General features: G+C 43.4%; 1 protein-coding gene across 1 annotated transcript in view; it reads left to right on the top strand.

The window, feature by feature from the left end:
• Positions 1 to 5,558: 5,558 nt before the first annotated feature.
• The window catches only part of LOC124140838 (annulin-like), a 37,529-nt gene continuing 31,657 nt past the window's right edge, over positions 5,559 to 11,430 (top strand). The window contains exon 1 of the mRNA XM_048397591.1: positions 5,559 to 5,716. The gene's annotated coding sequence lies outside the window, so the exon portion shown is untranslated. The remainder of the gene's footprint in view (positions 5,717 to 11,430) is intronic.

Raw genomic sequence — 11,430 nt, 5'->3', positions numbered from 1 at the left:
GTGCAATAATCTTGGATGCGATGTTTGACCTCACCTCAGACACCCGGAAGTAATTAACTTTAGTTCTTTGTTTTGACACCCCAGGACTAAAACACTGCCTTTTTGGACACCCCGTGTTCATCGTGAGAAGATGTACTATACATCGTCGCGGAGATAATCCTCTTCTTCAGCCAAAACATATTTTTGCACAAGGACAAAGTGGTATATTCTTACACAGGTCGAGGTAATTGTTAATTATCTGCATATAATCTGTTTATACCTATATCCTTTACAGCAGGGGTAGTTCTATGAAATATTGACTCGTGTCGAGTCCTTTATTCGCTTCACGTGAATACATCTGCTTGATCTATATCTGCACATGATCACAGCTTGATCAAGATACCAACACTGTTCAGAACAGTCCGACCGAACGCATTCATGCATAACATGCTGTTATTATTGTCAAGCAAATCGTTTCCACTGGTAGTCATTGTATGAATTCCATTGACAGCACAACCATCACGGGAGACATGCGGGCTTAATGTCTTTCGGTTGATTTGTTGAAATCTAAAACGTCCATAGTCATGTTGCGAAACCGGTTCATGCATAGATACGTGGTGGAGCTGTTTGTGACATAACAACGGTGTATCGCGTGGTGTAAGGACAGCTTGTGTGGATCTAGTGGTTACTTACTGGTAGCCAGTGATACCACTCATACCATCTCATATCCAGAGGTACAGCTATCACATATCTAGTGAGAAAACTACCACATATCATGAGGTACAACTACCCCCTACAGTTACCACATATCTAGAGGTACAACTAACACATATCTAGTCGTACAACTAACACATATCTAGAGGTACAACTATCACATATCTAGTGATACAACTACCACATATCGAAAGGTACTACTACCACATATCCTGAGGTACAACTTCCACATATCTAGTGATACAACTACCACATATATAGAGGTACAACCACCAATGTCTAGTGATACAACTTCCACATATCCTGAGGCACAACTACCACATATCTACAGGTACAACTACCACATATCTAGTGATACATCTACCACATAACTAGAGGCACAACCACCAATGTCTAGAGGTACAACTACCACATATCTAGTGATACAAGTACAACATATCTAGAGGTACAACTACCAAATATCCGGAGGTGAAACTACGGCATATCTATAGGTACAACCAACACTTTCTAGCGGTACAACTACCACATATCTAGTTATACAACTACCACATATCTTAAAGTACAAGAACCACATATCTAGCGATACAACTACCATATATCTTACAGGTACAACTACGACATATCTTGAGGTACAACTACCACATATCTAGTGATACAATTACCATATATCTAGTGATACCACTACCACATATCTAGTGATACAACTACCAAATATCTAGAGGTACCACTTCCAAATATCTAGAGGTACAACTACCACATATCTAGTGATACAACTACCATATATCTAGAGGTACAACTACCACATATCCGAAGGTGAAAGTACGACATATCTAGAGGTACAACCAACACTTTCCAGCGGTACAACTACCACATATCTAGTGATACAACTACCACATATCTTGAGGTAAAACTACCACATATCTAGTGATACAACTACCACATATCTAGTGATACAACTACCACATATCTAGTGATACAACTACCACATATCTAGAGATACAACTACCACATATCTAGTGATACAACTACCACATATCTAGAGGTACAGCTACCACATATCTAGTGACACAACTACAACATATCTAGAGGTGCAACCACATATCTGATACTGGTACTGGGATTCAACAACGTTGCGTCAATACTTAAAAAAACTAGAGATCAGACAGATGCTCCGTAAAGAGCTAGGACACATGATTGCATGTGTTATTATGACCATGTAACCTCTACAAGTGACACAGTATTACCACAGTTTTGTTCCCGCCAGCCTGTCCCCACAAAAGTGCTCTAATGGTGGGAGTAGCGTTGAGGTGCAGGGCTCCGTTCCACAAAGCGATCATGGCGACCGTCGTAAGTCTATGTTGGAATCTCCTCAGCGCTACGATAGCTTTGTGGACGGACCCCAGGTTAATATGACCTGGTGTCACAGCATTATATCCTGTGACTGCACCATGCACATATATCTATAAATATGCACATGCATTAGCTGGTGTTCCCACTTTGCAGGTGTCTTATCACTTTCTTATTGTATAAAACAAGTCGCATAAAATGGTTGCTGACATGAGATTGGTGTATTTCATTGTGTAGTAATGTTAAGAGATACAACACTGTTGAATAAATTATGCGTCTTGCATAAGTGCCTTCTATACAATAAACTGTTTAGTGGAACGGTTATTGTGTTATATTTACATAGTTCATTGTGTCGGGGTGTCGTTGTGTCTTTGTGTTATGCACCTGTGGTCGTCATGTTCTCTTAGAAGTATGCAATAGAATTAAGATGAATTAATAAATGACATGGTAATCTATATTTAGTGATGAAATACTATAACATCAGTGCGTGCGTGCGTCAGTTAGTATGGTTTTACGCAGCATTTATAAGTATTCCACAACATCACTGTCGGGCTCACCGTTCGGAATCGAACGCGAGTCGAACAAACGCTTTAACCACTAGGGGGGGGGGGGGTTGGCCTAGACGACTGGATTCGCTTTGCAGTCCCTTGGGCACGCCAGAAACCTATGATTGTGGGTTCGAATCCCGGTTTGCCCCGATTATGTTTCTAGGTTTGTCCGCACCATACCCGTGCTCGTTGGTTTCACCGAAGTGGCAAACGTCTGAGACCTCCATCACTCCGGGCTTTCCTCCCACATAAAGCTGACACGCCGTGATATAACTGGAATACTGTTAAAAGCGGCGTTAAACCCAACTCACTCACTCACTCACTTTTGCTGTGGGACCAGTACTACATTTACGACCGCTTGATCGCTCGGGAGCCTTATGCATATCCACACCGTAGGATTCCGGGTAGAACAGACCCTCAGCCATACCTGTCCTAGGAAACAACGTCGGATCGGGTTGTCACTTCTTGCTCGTAACTCATAATACCACTTACTAACGTTACTGGTCCAGATGCGATTATTTTTCAGGATGGATTGAAATGAACAAGTAGACACTTGACTATTGTATTGTCACCAAAACACTGCACTCTTAAGGTCCAAAACCAACGTTGATACCCGTATCAAATAGCTCATCATCGAATAATCATCTCATGTTTGTTGCATGTTTGGCCACCATCAAACACCGGTGTATATTTTGTTTTGTCCGTTTCGTATTATATTGCTGCGGCGTTAAACAATTCGCTCACTGACAGGTGAGGTAAGGTGAAATGGGGTTTAACGTCGCGTCCAAGATTATTGCACTTATATAGCGACGTGCATGCACGTGTGTGTGTGTGTGTGTGTGTGTGTGTGTGTGTGTGTGCGTGGCTGCTTGTACTAATCCGGACTGATGCAAGTTTATAGTGCTAGCACACTGAGATACCATGCCGCAGTTTAACATGAATACCCCACTCAGACACAGTATACTGACTCCGAGCCTTGTTTTAGCCCCTTAATGCCGAGCTCCAGACAGGGTAACAACAAGTACCATCTTTTAACGTCTTTTGGTATGACGCGGCTGGGGATCGAACCCAGGACCTTCCGCTTTCCGGGCTGACGCTCTACCATTAGACCACGGAGGCGGTCGCTCACTGACAGATACTCATGCATTGGTTAAAGGCAGAATAGCACCACCAGGAGATAGGACAGATGTATACACCAGGGCATGACAAGAGACAATATATACGTAGGTTGTATAAACCATGAAAAGGACGAGCAAAGAAATGATGCATTGATTACCAGAATTGTCAATAAACACCCAACTTTAATAACTTGAGTGTAAATATAGTTTACTGATTGCCTTAGAATGCTCCCAGTTCGACATCTAAGCTACATCGATTTGTGTCGGGAAACATGTACTTTGTCTATTGAAACTGTTACGCTGTATAAGGAAACACATTGATCGCAGATGCAGTATTTTCGACTGAGTCGTCCCCAAAGAATGTTAGCCTACAGCTAATCATACTTCATCTATAGCAGGGCTTCAGTAGTGTTGTGTGAATACTGATCTGAACCCTATCAGTAGATCACTATATCAGCTGTATTATTATATCCGTCTGTAATGTATTGTAACGGTGGCATGAACACGGAATGTTGCAAGAATGTGAGTGACTGCGTTTGTTTTAACGCCGCTTTGAACATTATCCAATTACATCACGGCTAATTGTAGGAGGAAAGTTCGACGTGATGCAGGTAGCCGCTTTGGTATGGTGCTGAGAAACCTAGGGACAAAATCGGGGCAAACAGGGGATTCGAACCAACGATCAAAATTTTTTGGCGTCCCTGGAAAACGCAACGCCATTGGCCACTGGGCCACCCGTACAATAAGTCTGTGTTTACACATATTGCAATACTGGCAGCCTCCGTGGTCTACTGGTAGAGCGTCCACCCGGAGACCGAAAGGTTCGGACTTCGATCCCCGGCCGCGTCATACCAAAAAGACGTTAAAAGATGGCACTTGTTGTTACCCTGCCTGGCTCTCGGCATTAAGGGGCTTGACAAGGCCTGGTTGGCTCGGAGTTAGTATACTGTGTCTGAGTGGGGTATTCATGTTATGATATGGTCTGGCATGGTATCTCAGTGGGCTGGCACTTAAAACCGGCATTAGTCCATACTAGTACAAGCAGCCAAAAATACACGTCGCTATGTAAGTGCACATTAAACCCCATTTCACCTCACCTCACCTATTGCAATGCAATTGCTACAGTACAATGCTCGTGACAGTCAATTCAATATGTATATTGATAATATCCTGGTTAGTAGGGAGTACAGCACCCGACCCATATAAATGTTAAGCCATCTCACCCCTCCCCTATACACACACACGGGCACATTCACGCACGGACACGCACGCACGCACGCACGCACACACACACACGCGCGCACGCACGCACACACACACACAGAGGCGCAGGCACGCACGAACACACACGCACGCAAGCACATTTTACTGTCATACGTCGACAGGTGTTTACTACTGGAAACTGATCCCGCCGCTTTCAGTCGTACCTGATTCACCCATCCTCACCATACATCCCACACAACCATCTCAAATTCACCCGACCCACTTAGCCCCCAAACCACCCGTCCATAATCTACCAAATTCCGACACATCATGCTGGGACGTTCACTCCATCATTGTCAAGTCGCAAGAGAGACCAGTGCAATGTGTCTCGTATAAAGCCTTCTGTGATAAGAGACGCCCTCGTTCCGAAGGCCCACCACGCAAATACCCGGAGTACTGACGCCCTGCTTGAACACACATATTGATCGAGCATGTGCCATCGAGCAGAGCAGATCACTTCACACAGCAAGGCTTCTTTATTCTGTCAGGATAAACGCCAATCGATGACGGCATAGTAATGATACAACTATCCAATCAGAATAAAGTTCTTATAATGGACATGGAGACGGCAGATTGTTTACCTTGTTTATTTTGTTTACATACCGGGGAGACTGTTGGGTGTTATAGACTGGCTATTAAGCGTGCTAACGCTGGAACTCCTTAATGTCCTGTAAACACAGGTGGGACAGGTGAAGACAGGTGTCAGACGCTCTCACACCAGCTGACCACGTAACGCCAGGGACACAGGTAACGTTATTGATTTTTACCGATATAGGGTGGAACCGGGTACTTCTGCAGCTATATATGGTTCACACAGTTGTAATTATCCTGTTTCGGGTTAACTTACTTTAAATATAAAAGTAGCACCGTAGCAAACATTGGTTTGTCCCATAACACCGCCCACCTCTGCGACAGTGGTTGGAAACTGGTATTCTTGTGGTAAGACAGTCTCACAGCTTAATATGCGTGCGCACAGGGACGAAACAACGACACCGAACCAGTCTGTGGTGTTTATCGACTCATCTGTGATCCTATCGTTTAACACAGGTTATCGAAAACACATTAGAAGTTGGAAGAACATGAATAAATGACACTTTATTTTATAACAACTTCTTTTATTATTTTGTAACGACGTTTCAGGATTAACGATGAGATGTTCCGAAAGGGCAGATTTCATGTCAGATTTTTCAACAGAGGTATTGTGTTCTTTCATTCTGATGGCTATGGGGCGTGAAGTCTCTCCAACAGATTTGTCTCATGAGACAGTTGCATGAGATCTCATACACACATCCCCAAGGGTGAGTGTGAATGAGTGAGTTGGGTTTAACGCCGCTTTTAACAGTATTCCAGTCATATCACGACGTGTCAGCTTAATGTGGGAGGAAAGCCCAAAGTGATGCAGGTCTCAGACGTTTACCACTTCGATAAAACCGACGAGCACGAGTATGGTGCTGACCAACCTAGAAACATAATCGGGGCGAACCGGGATTCGAACCCACAATCATAGGTTTCTGGCGTGCCCAAGGGACGCAACTCTGCACAGCGAATCGCGGCGCCTCAGACGACTGGGCCACCCGTGCCCCCCATCCCCAAGGGTTTGGGTTGAGCATGGTGGGACTTTTAACGTTGGCGTGTAAGATGTTCCAAAGTGCCTTGTCCGAGGTGAATGTCAATCTCTGTTCGCTGTTTTTCTTTCACATCTCATAAATTCCCGACCACTATATTTCCCGGCAATCAACGAAGATTTTCCAAACCAACATTAGTGACTGGAAAAAGTGGAATCTTTCAGAAACTATTGAAATCCAAAGTCTATTTAAGCTGTACGCTTATTCAGTATTCCGTTTCTCTGAAACGTCGTTGCGAAAAGTTGAAGAAGTTGTTGTTCATACACAAAGCGCCATGTATTCATGTTTTATGTTAATCGCATGGGTTTATCGTGTTGAATGTATGTTTGACATTTAGTGGTATTGTCGGGCGTCTATTTGTTGTCATTTGTCACCAGGCGAGGGGGGATATGAACGTAACACATTGAAAAGAAATTGAATCACATAACTACGGTTAAATAAGTGCGGTCAATTTCAAAAGCATTTAAATACTTTACAGTAGCATTGTATTCGTATTCTATCAACTTTCTATCAATTTCAAAAGCAGTTAAAGGCTTCACAGTGAATTTTCTATTCAACATGTACCTTACACGACGACGATATATATAAACTGGGCGGCAAAAGAAAGTATAGGTCGAGTTCCATGATCGATGAAAAAATAACAAGAAGAGGTTTTGTTATAAATTATGATATAATCTAGGGAGGGCTAACAAATGATTGATCAACCACAGTTTGAATGAAATTGTGCAATCACAGGTAATGTAAGCTCAAGGTAAACAATGGTAGGGTAAGAAATTTCATTATTAAAAGTTGTCTGAAATGTCACCAAATAAATTGTCAGACACACTAGAGGTTCATTGTCGACACGGTTGCCTTCAATAGGGTGTATGACCTCCAGCTGCCTCAATGCATGCTGTGATACGCCGCCTCATCGATGACGTCAGTCTACTGATGACGTGGACTGGAATCCGTTGCCACTCGTCTCTCAGCGCCTGCTGCAATTCTTGTCTGTTGACGGGAGGCTGATGGCGCGCTCTAATCTGTCTGTCAAGATGGTCCCACAAATGTTTAATAGGATTCATATCGGATGAGTGGGCAGGCCAGGGCAAAACGTCAACGTTCTGCTTGTTTAGAAAGTCCTGAGTCAGTCTTGCAGTATGGGGCCTGGCATTGTCGTGTTGAAACAATGTCCCCTGCTGTTGGTTTTTTAAGAAACGTTCCCCTCTCCGTCGATAAACTCGTTCTCTGCCGTCATTTAGAAACAAGTTAAACCGACTTTCATCAGTAAACAGCACTCGACGCAAATTTCTCACTTGCCAGCGTCGAACCTGCTTCGCCCATCGCAGTCTCAGGCGACGATGTTGAGCAGTCAGTACCATTCCTCGGAAAGGACGATACGCTCGAATTCCAGCAGCACGAAGTCGTAGTACTGTAGTAGGTAGTACTGTACGCTGTTGCTGCCGTCGCCATCGCCGTTACGAATCTGTTTCGCAGATGAATGAGCCGTATCTGACCGTCTTCCAGTGGTGTTGTCGTCCGGTTCTAGGCCTGTCCTGTGTCCTCCCTTTCTGCCTGTACCTTGAATCAGCATGGCTACTATCAATGGTGTACAACCAAACCTTCTGGCAATTTGGACCTGTGTTGCCCCCATTTCGGCCATACTGATGACCCTCTCTCTCTCTCTGCTCCTGTGACAGTCGTGGCATTTCATTTGTGTGCTTTCATCACGTGTGGTTATACCCTGCAGACGAACGCATTTATACAGCTAACATGCACGTGCAGTTTATGCCATAGGCGGGAAACCTGTTTCACCATTTTGTTTGGTGGTGGCGCGTTCGGGTGAGGTGTTTTTTTATACCTGTTCCTGGGCAGTCATATTCCCAATACCCACTTTCCACTAGTTATCGCTGTTTTTAGGAAAATTACAAATTGCCAACCTATACTTTCTTTTGCCGCTTAGTTTATATTATATAGTACAAAAGCAACACGTATAACTGAATAATTAATCAACAACACACTAAGAGCAGGAATAAACACCTCCCGCAATACCAGTAAGACCCTCGTCGTCAGTAAACATAAAGATAGTTGTGACCGTGGCTGTTGTTGTCGCAGGGGTCTGTAAGTACTCGTTTAGTGACCGGACAAATGCCAACCAGGGTCCCCAGACTCAAACTAGGTCAGGCAAGTAAAACAAACAAATAAGGGCGTTGCGTGTCTGCTGGTGATTTATGGTTTGTTTCGTCACGGGGAGGTATTCCGATATAGATTGTGTTCCCGAGACCACCATGGGGTGTTCAGGGTTATTCGAGGTCAATTTAGAAAGCGACGGTGCTCAGACTGTTAAAATGACTGTGTTTGGGAAATTGCGTGGATCAGACTGTTATAATGACTATGGTTGGGACATTGCGTGGATCAGACTGTTATAATGACTATGGTTGGGACATTGCGTGGATCAGACTATTATAATGACTGTTATAATGACTATGGTTGGGACATTGCGTGGATCAGACTGTTATAATGACTGTTATAATGACTATGGTTGGGACATTGCGTGGATCAGACTGTTATAATGACTGTTATAATGACTATGGTTGGGACATTGCGTGGATCAGACTGTTATAATGACTATGGCTGAGACATTGCGTGGATCAGACTGTTATAATGACTATAGTTGAGACAATGCGTGGATCAGACTGTTATAAATTACTATAGTTGAGACAATTCGTGGATCAGACTGTTATAATGACTATAGTTGAGACAATGCGTGGGTCAGACTGTTATAATGACTATAGTTGAGACAATGCGTGGGTCAGACTGTTATAATGACGATGGCTGAGACATTGCGTGGGTCAGACTGTTATAATGACTGAGATTGAGACAATGTGTGGACCACACTGTTATAATGACAATAGTTGAGACAATACCTTAAGCAGACTGGTGCATGACTGTGATTGAGACAATGCTTGGATCAGACTGCTGTAACAACTGCGGTTGAGACAAAGCAGGGATCAGATGGCATTGAACGAGACAATGCGTGATGCATACTACTCTCACCCTTCATATTAACATAGTGCAAAGTTTGTATACAGACATGTTTGACTGTTTAGACTGATTGTGACACAGCCTTGTAATCACAGCGCACTCTCGAGCTCGTGTTCAGGGTCCCAGAGTAACTGAATTACAAGTACACGCACAATGCATGTATGTCAACTACATATCTGTGAATGATTAACATGTATAGACTTACATCCGGGTGGTTACGTGTATCGAGTAGCAGATAAAGGGCGGAATGTATGAGTGGGTGGTGAGCGTCTTCAGGAAGACATAGGTAGAGGAGTGAGTGAGTGAAGGGGGATCATACGTTTCTGGCACGCCTCGGATGGATACAGGTACGGGTGGTTGGGGTGTATGGGTTTCGGGTGGGGTACGTATTTCGGGTGAAAACAGGTACGGCTATAAGGTTGTAATTGGGGGTTAAGTTTAGGTGGATGTTGATACGGGTGGTTTTAATGTACGGGGTTGGGGCGGAGCATGTATTTGGGGAGGATACAGATACGAAGTGATTGTAATGGCTTATGCTTGTTACAAGTACAAAACAGATCGCCAAGTGATTGTAATGGCTTATGCTTGTTACAAGTACAAAACAGATCGCCAAGTGATTGTAATGGCTTATGCTTGTTACAAGTACAAAACAGATCGCCAAGTGATTGTAATGGCTTATGTTTGTTACAAGTACAAAACAGATCGCCAAGTCATTGTAATGGCTTATGTTAGTTACAAGTACAAAACAGATCGCCACCCAGATTAATAACCTGAACTTTATTCGAGGAATGTCCATTGTGACATAGTTATTATAATACATAGTCTCGGGTTCAAGTGTATACTGACGAGTAATTACAAAGGTTAAACCCAGGCTTCGCAATACAGGCGTGTTTGCGATACATGTAGATAGGATAACATATTTTCCTGCATACAGTCCTCCTGTCTCAGTGGCTGATACACTGACATCTCACACCGACACACCAGATAAGGAATCCTCCGCCTCACACAGTGAAAAGTGGCGAAAAACACAACTCACTCACTGACTTGTTTGATAGGCATTACTTATAAGTAGACGGGTGACAAAGTAGACATTATTTTATGGATAACAACTTATTTCAATACCGTAAAGGGTATAGATACTGATTTCATTGTAAAGCAAGTCTTGCTTGACAACGGTCTATACCAAAACGTCGCCTTTACAGTAACTGTATTTAAAGCAGTTGTTATCCATAAAATTGTCAACACCCGCTCGCTACATCACTCACTCACTCACTCACTCACTCACTCACTCACTCACTCACTCACTCACTCACTCACTCACTCACTCACTCACTCACTCACTCACTCACTCACTCACTCACATTTTTCTGTTAGCGGTTTTTGCACAAGTAGAATATCCTGTATCAACTTCATAATACAGGGAATGTATGTGTTGTGGTACAGATCCGGGAAGAATTTCTGATATAACTGAGGGTTCTTAAAGAAGAGGAAAAACTTACATTTTAATATACCCCCTGTCTGATACGCGTTAATTCTAAACCAGTTTTGGTTTTTGTCGCTTTAGTAGAAATGTCTTAAGGTTATGGAGAGAGTATGGTGTTACTCTGTTTTAACAACATTCCAGCAATAAAACGACGGGGGACACCAAATCCGATCTTCACACAGTGTACCCATGTGGGGAATCGAACCCGGGCCTTCGACGCGAGGAGCGAACGCTGTAACTACTTGGCTACAATGATACTGCCACTCATTCAGAAACATATTCACGGTGCGACATTTACCCGATCAACCCGTCTCAAACCCAAATCCAAAACC

The sequence above is a fragment of the Haliotis rufescens genome, unplaced genomic scaffold (genome assembly GCF_023055435.1).
Source record: "Haliotis rufescens isolate VD_foot unplaced genomic scaffold, xgHalRufe1.0.p SCAF_17, whole genome shotgun sequence".
Taxonomy (NCBI): domain Eukaryota; kingdom Metazoa; phylum Mollusca; class Gastropoda; order Lepetellida; family Haliotidae; genus Haliotis; species Haliotis rufescens.
The sequence above is the reverse complement of the archived record's forward strand: the minus strand, read 5'-3'. Positions and strand labels throughout refer to the sequence as shown.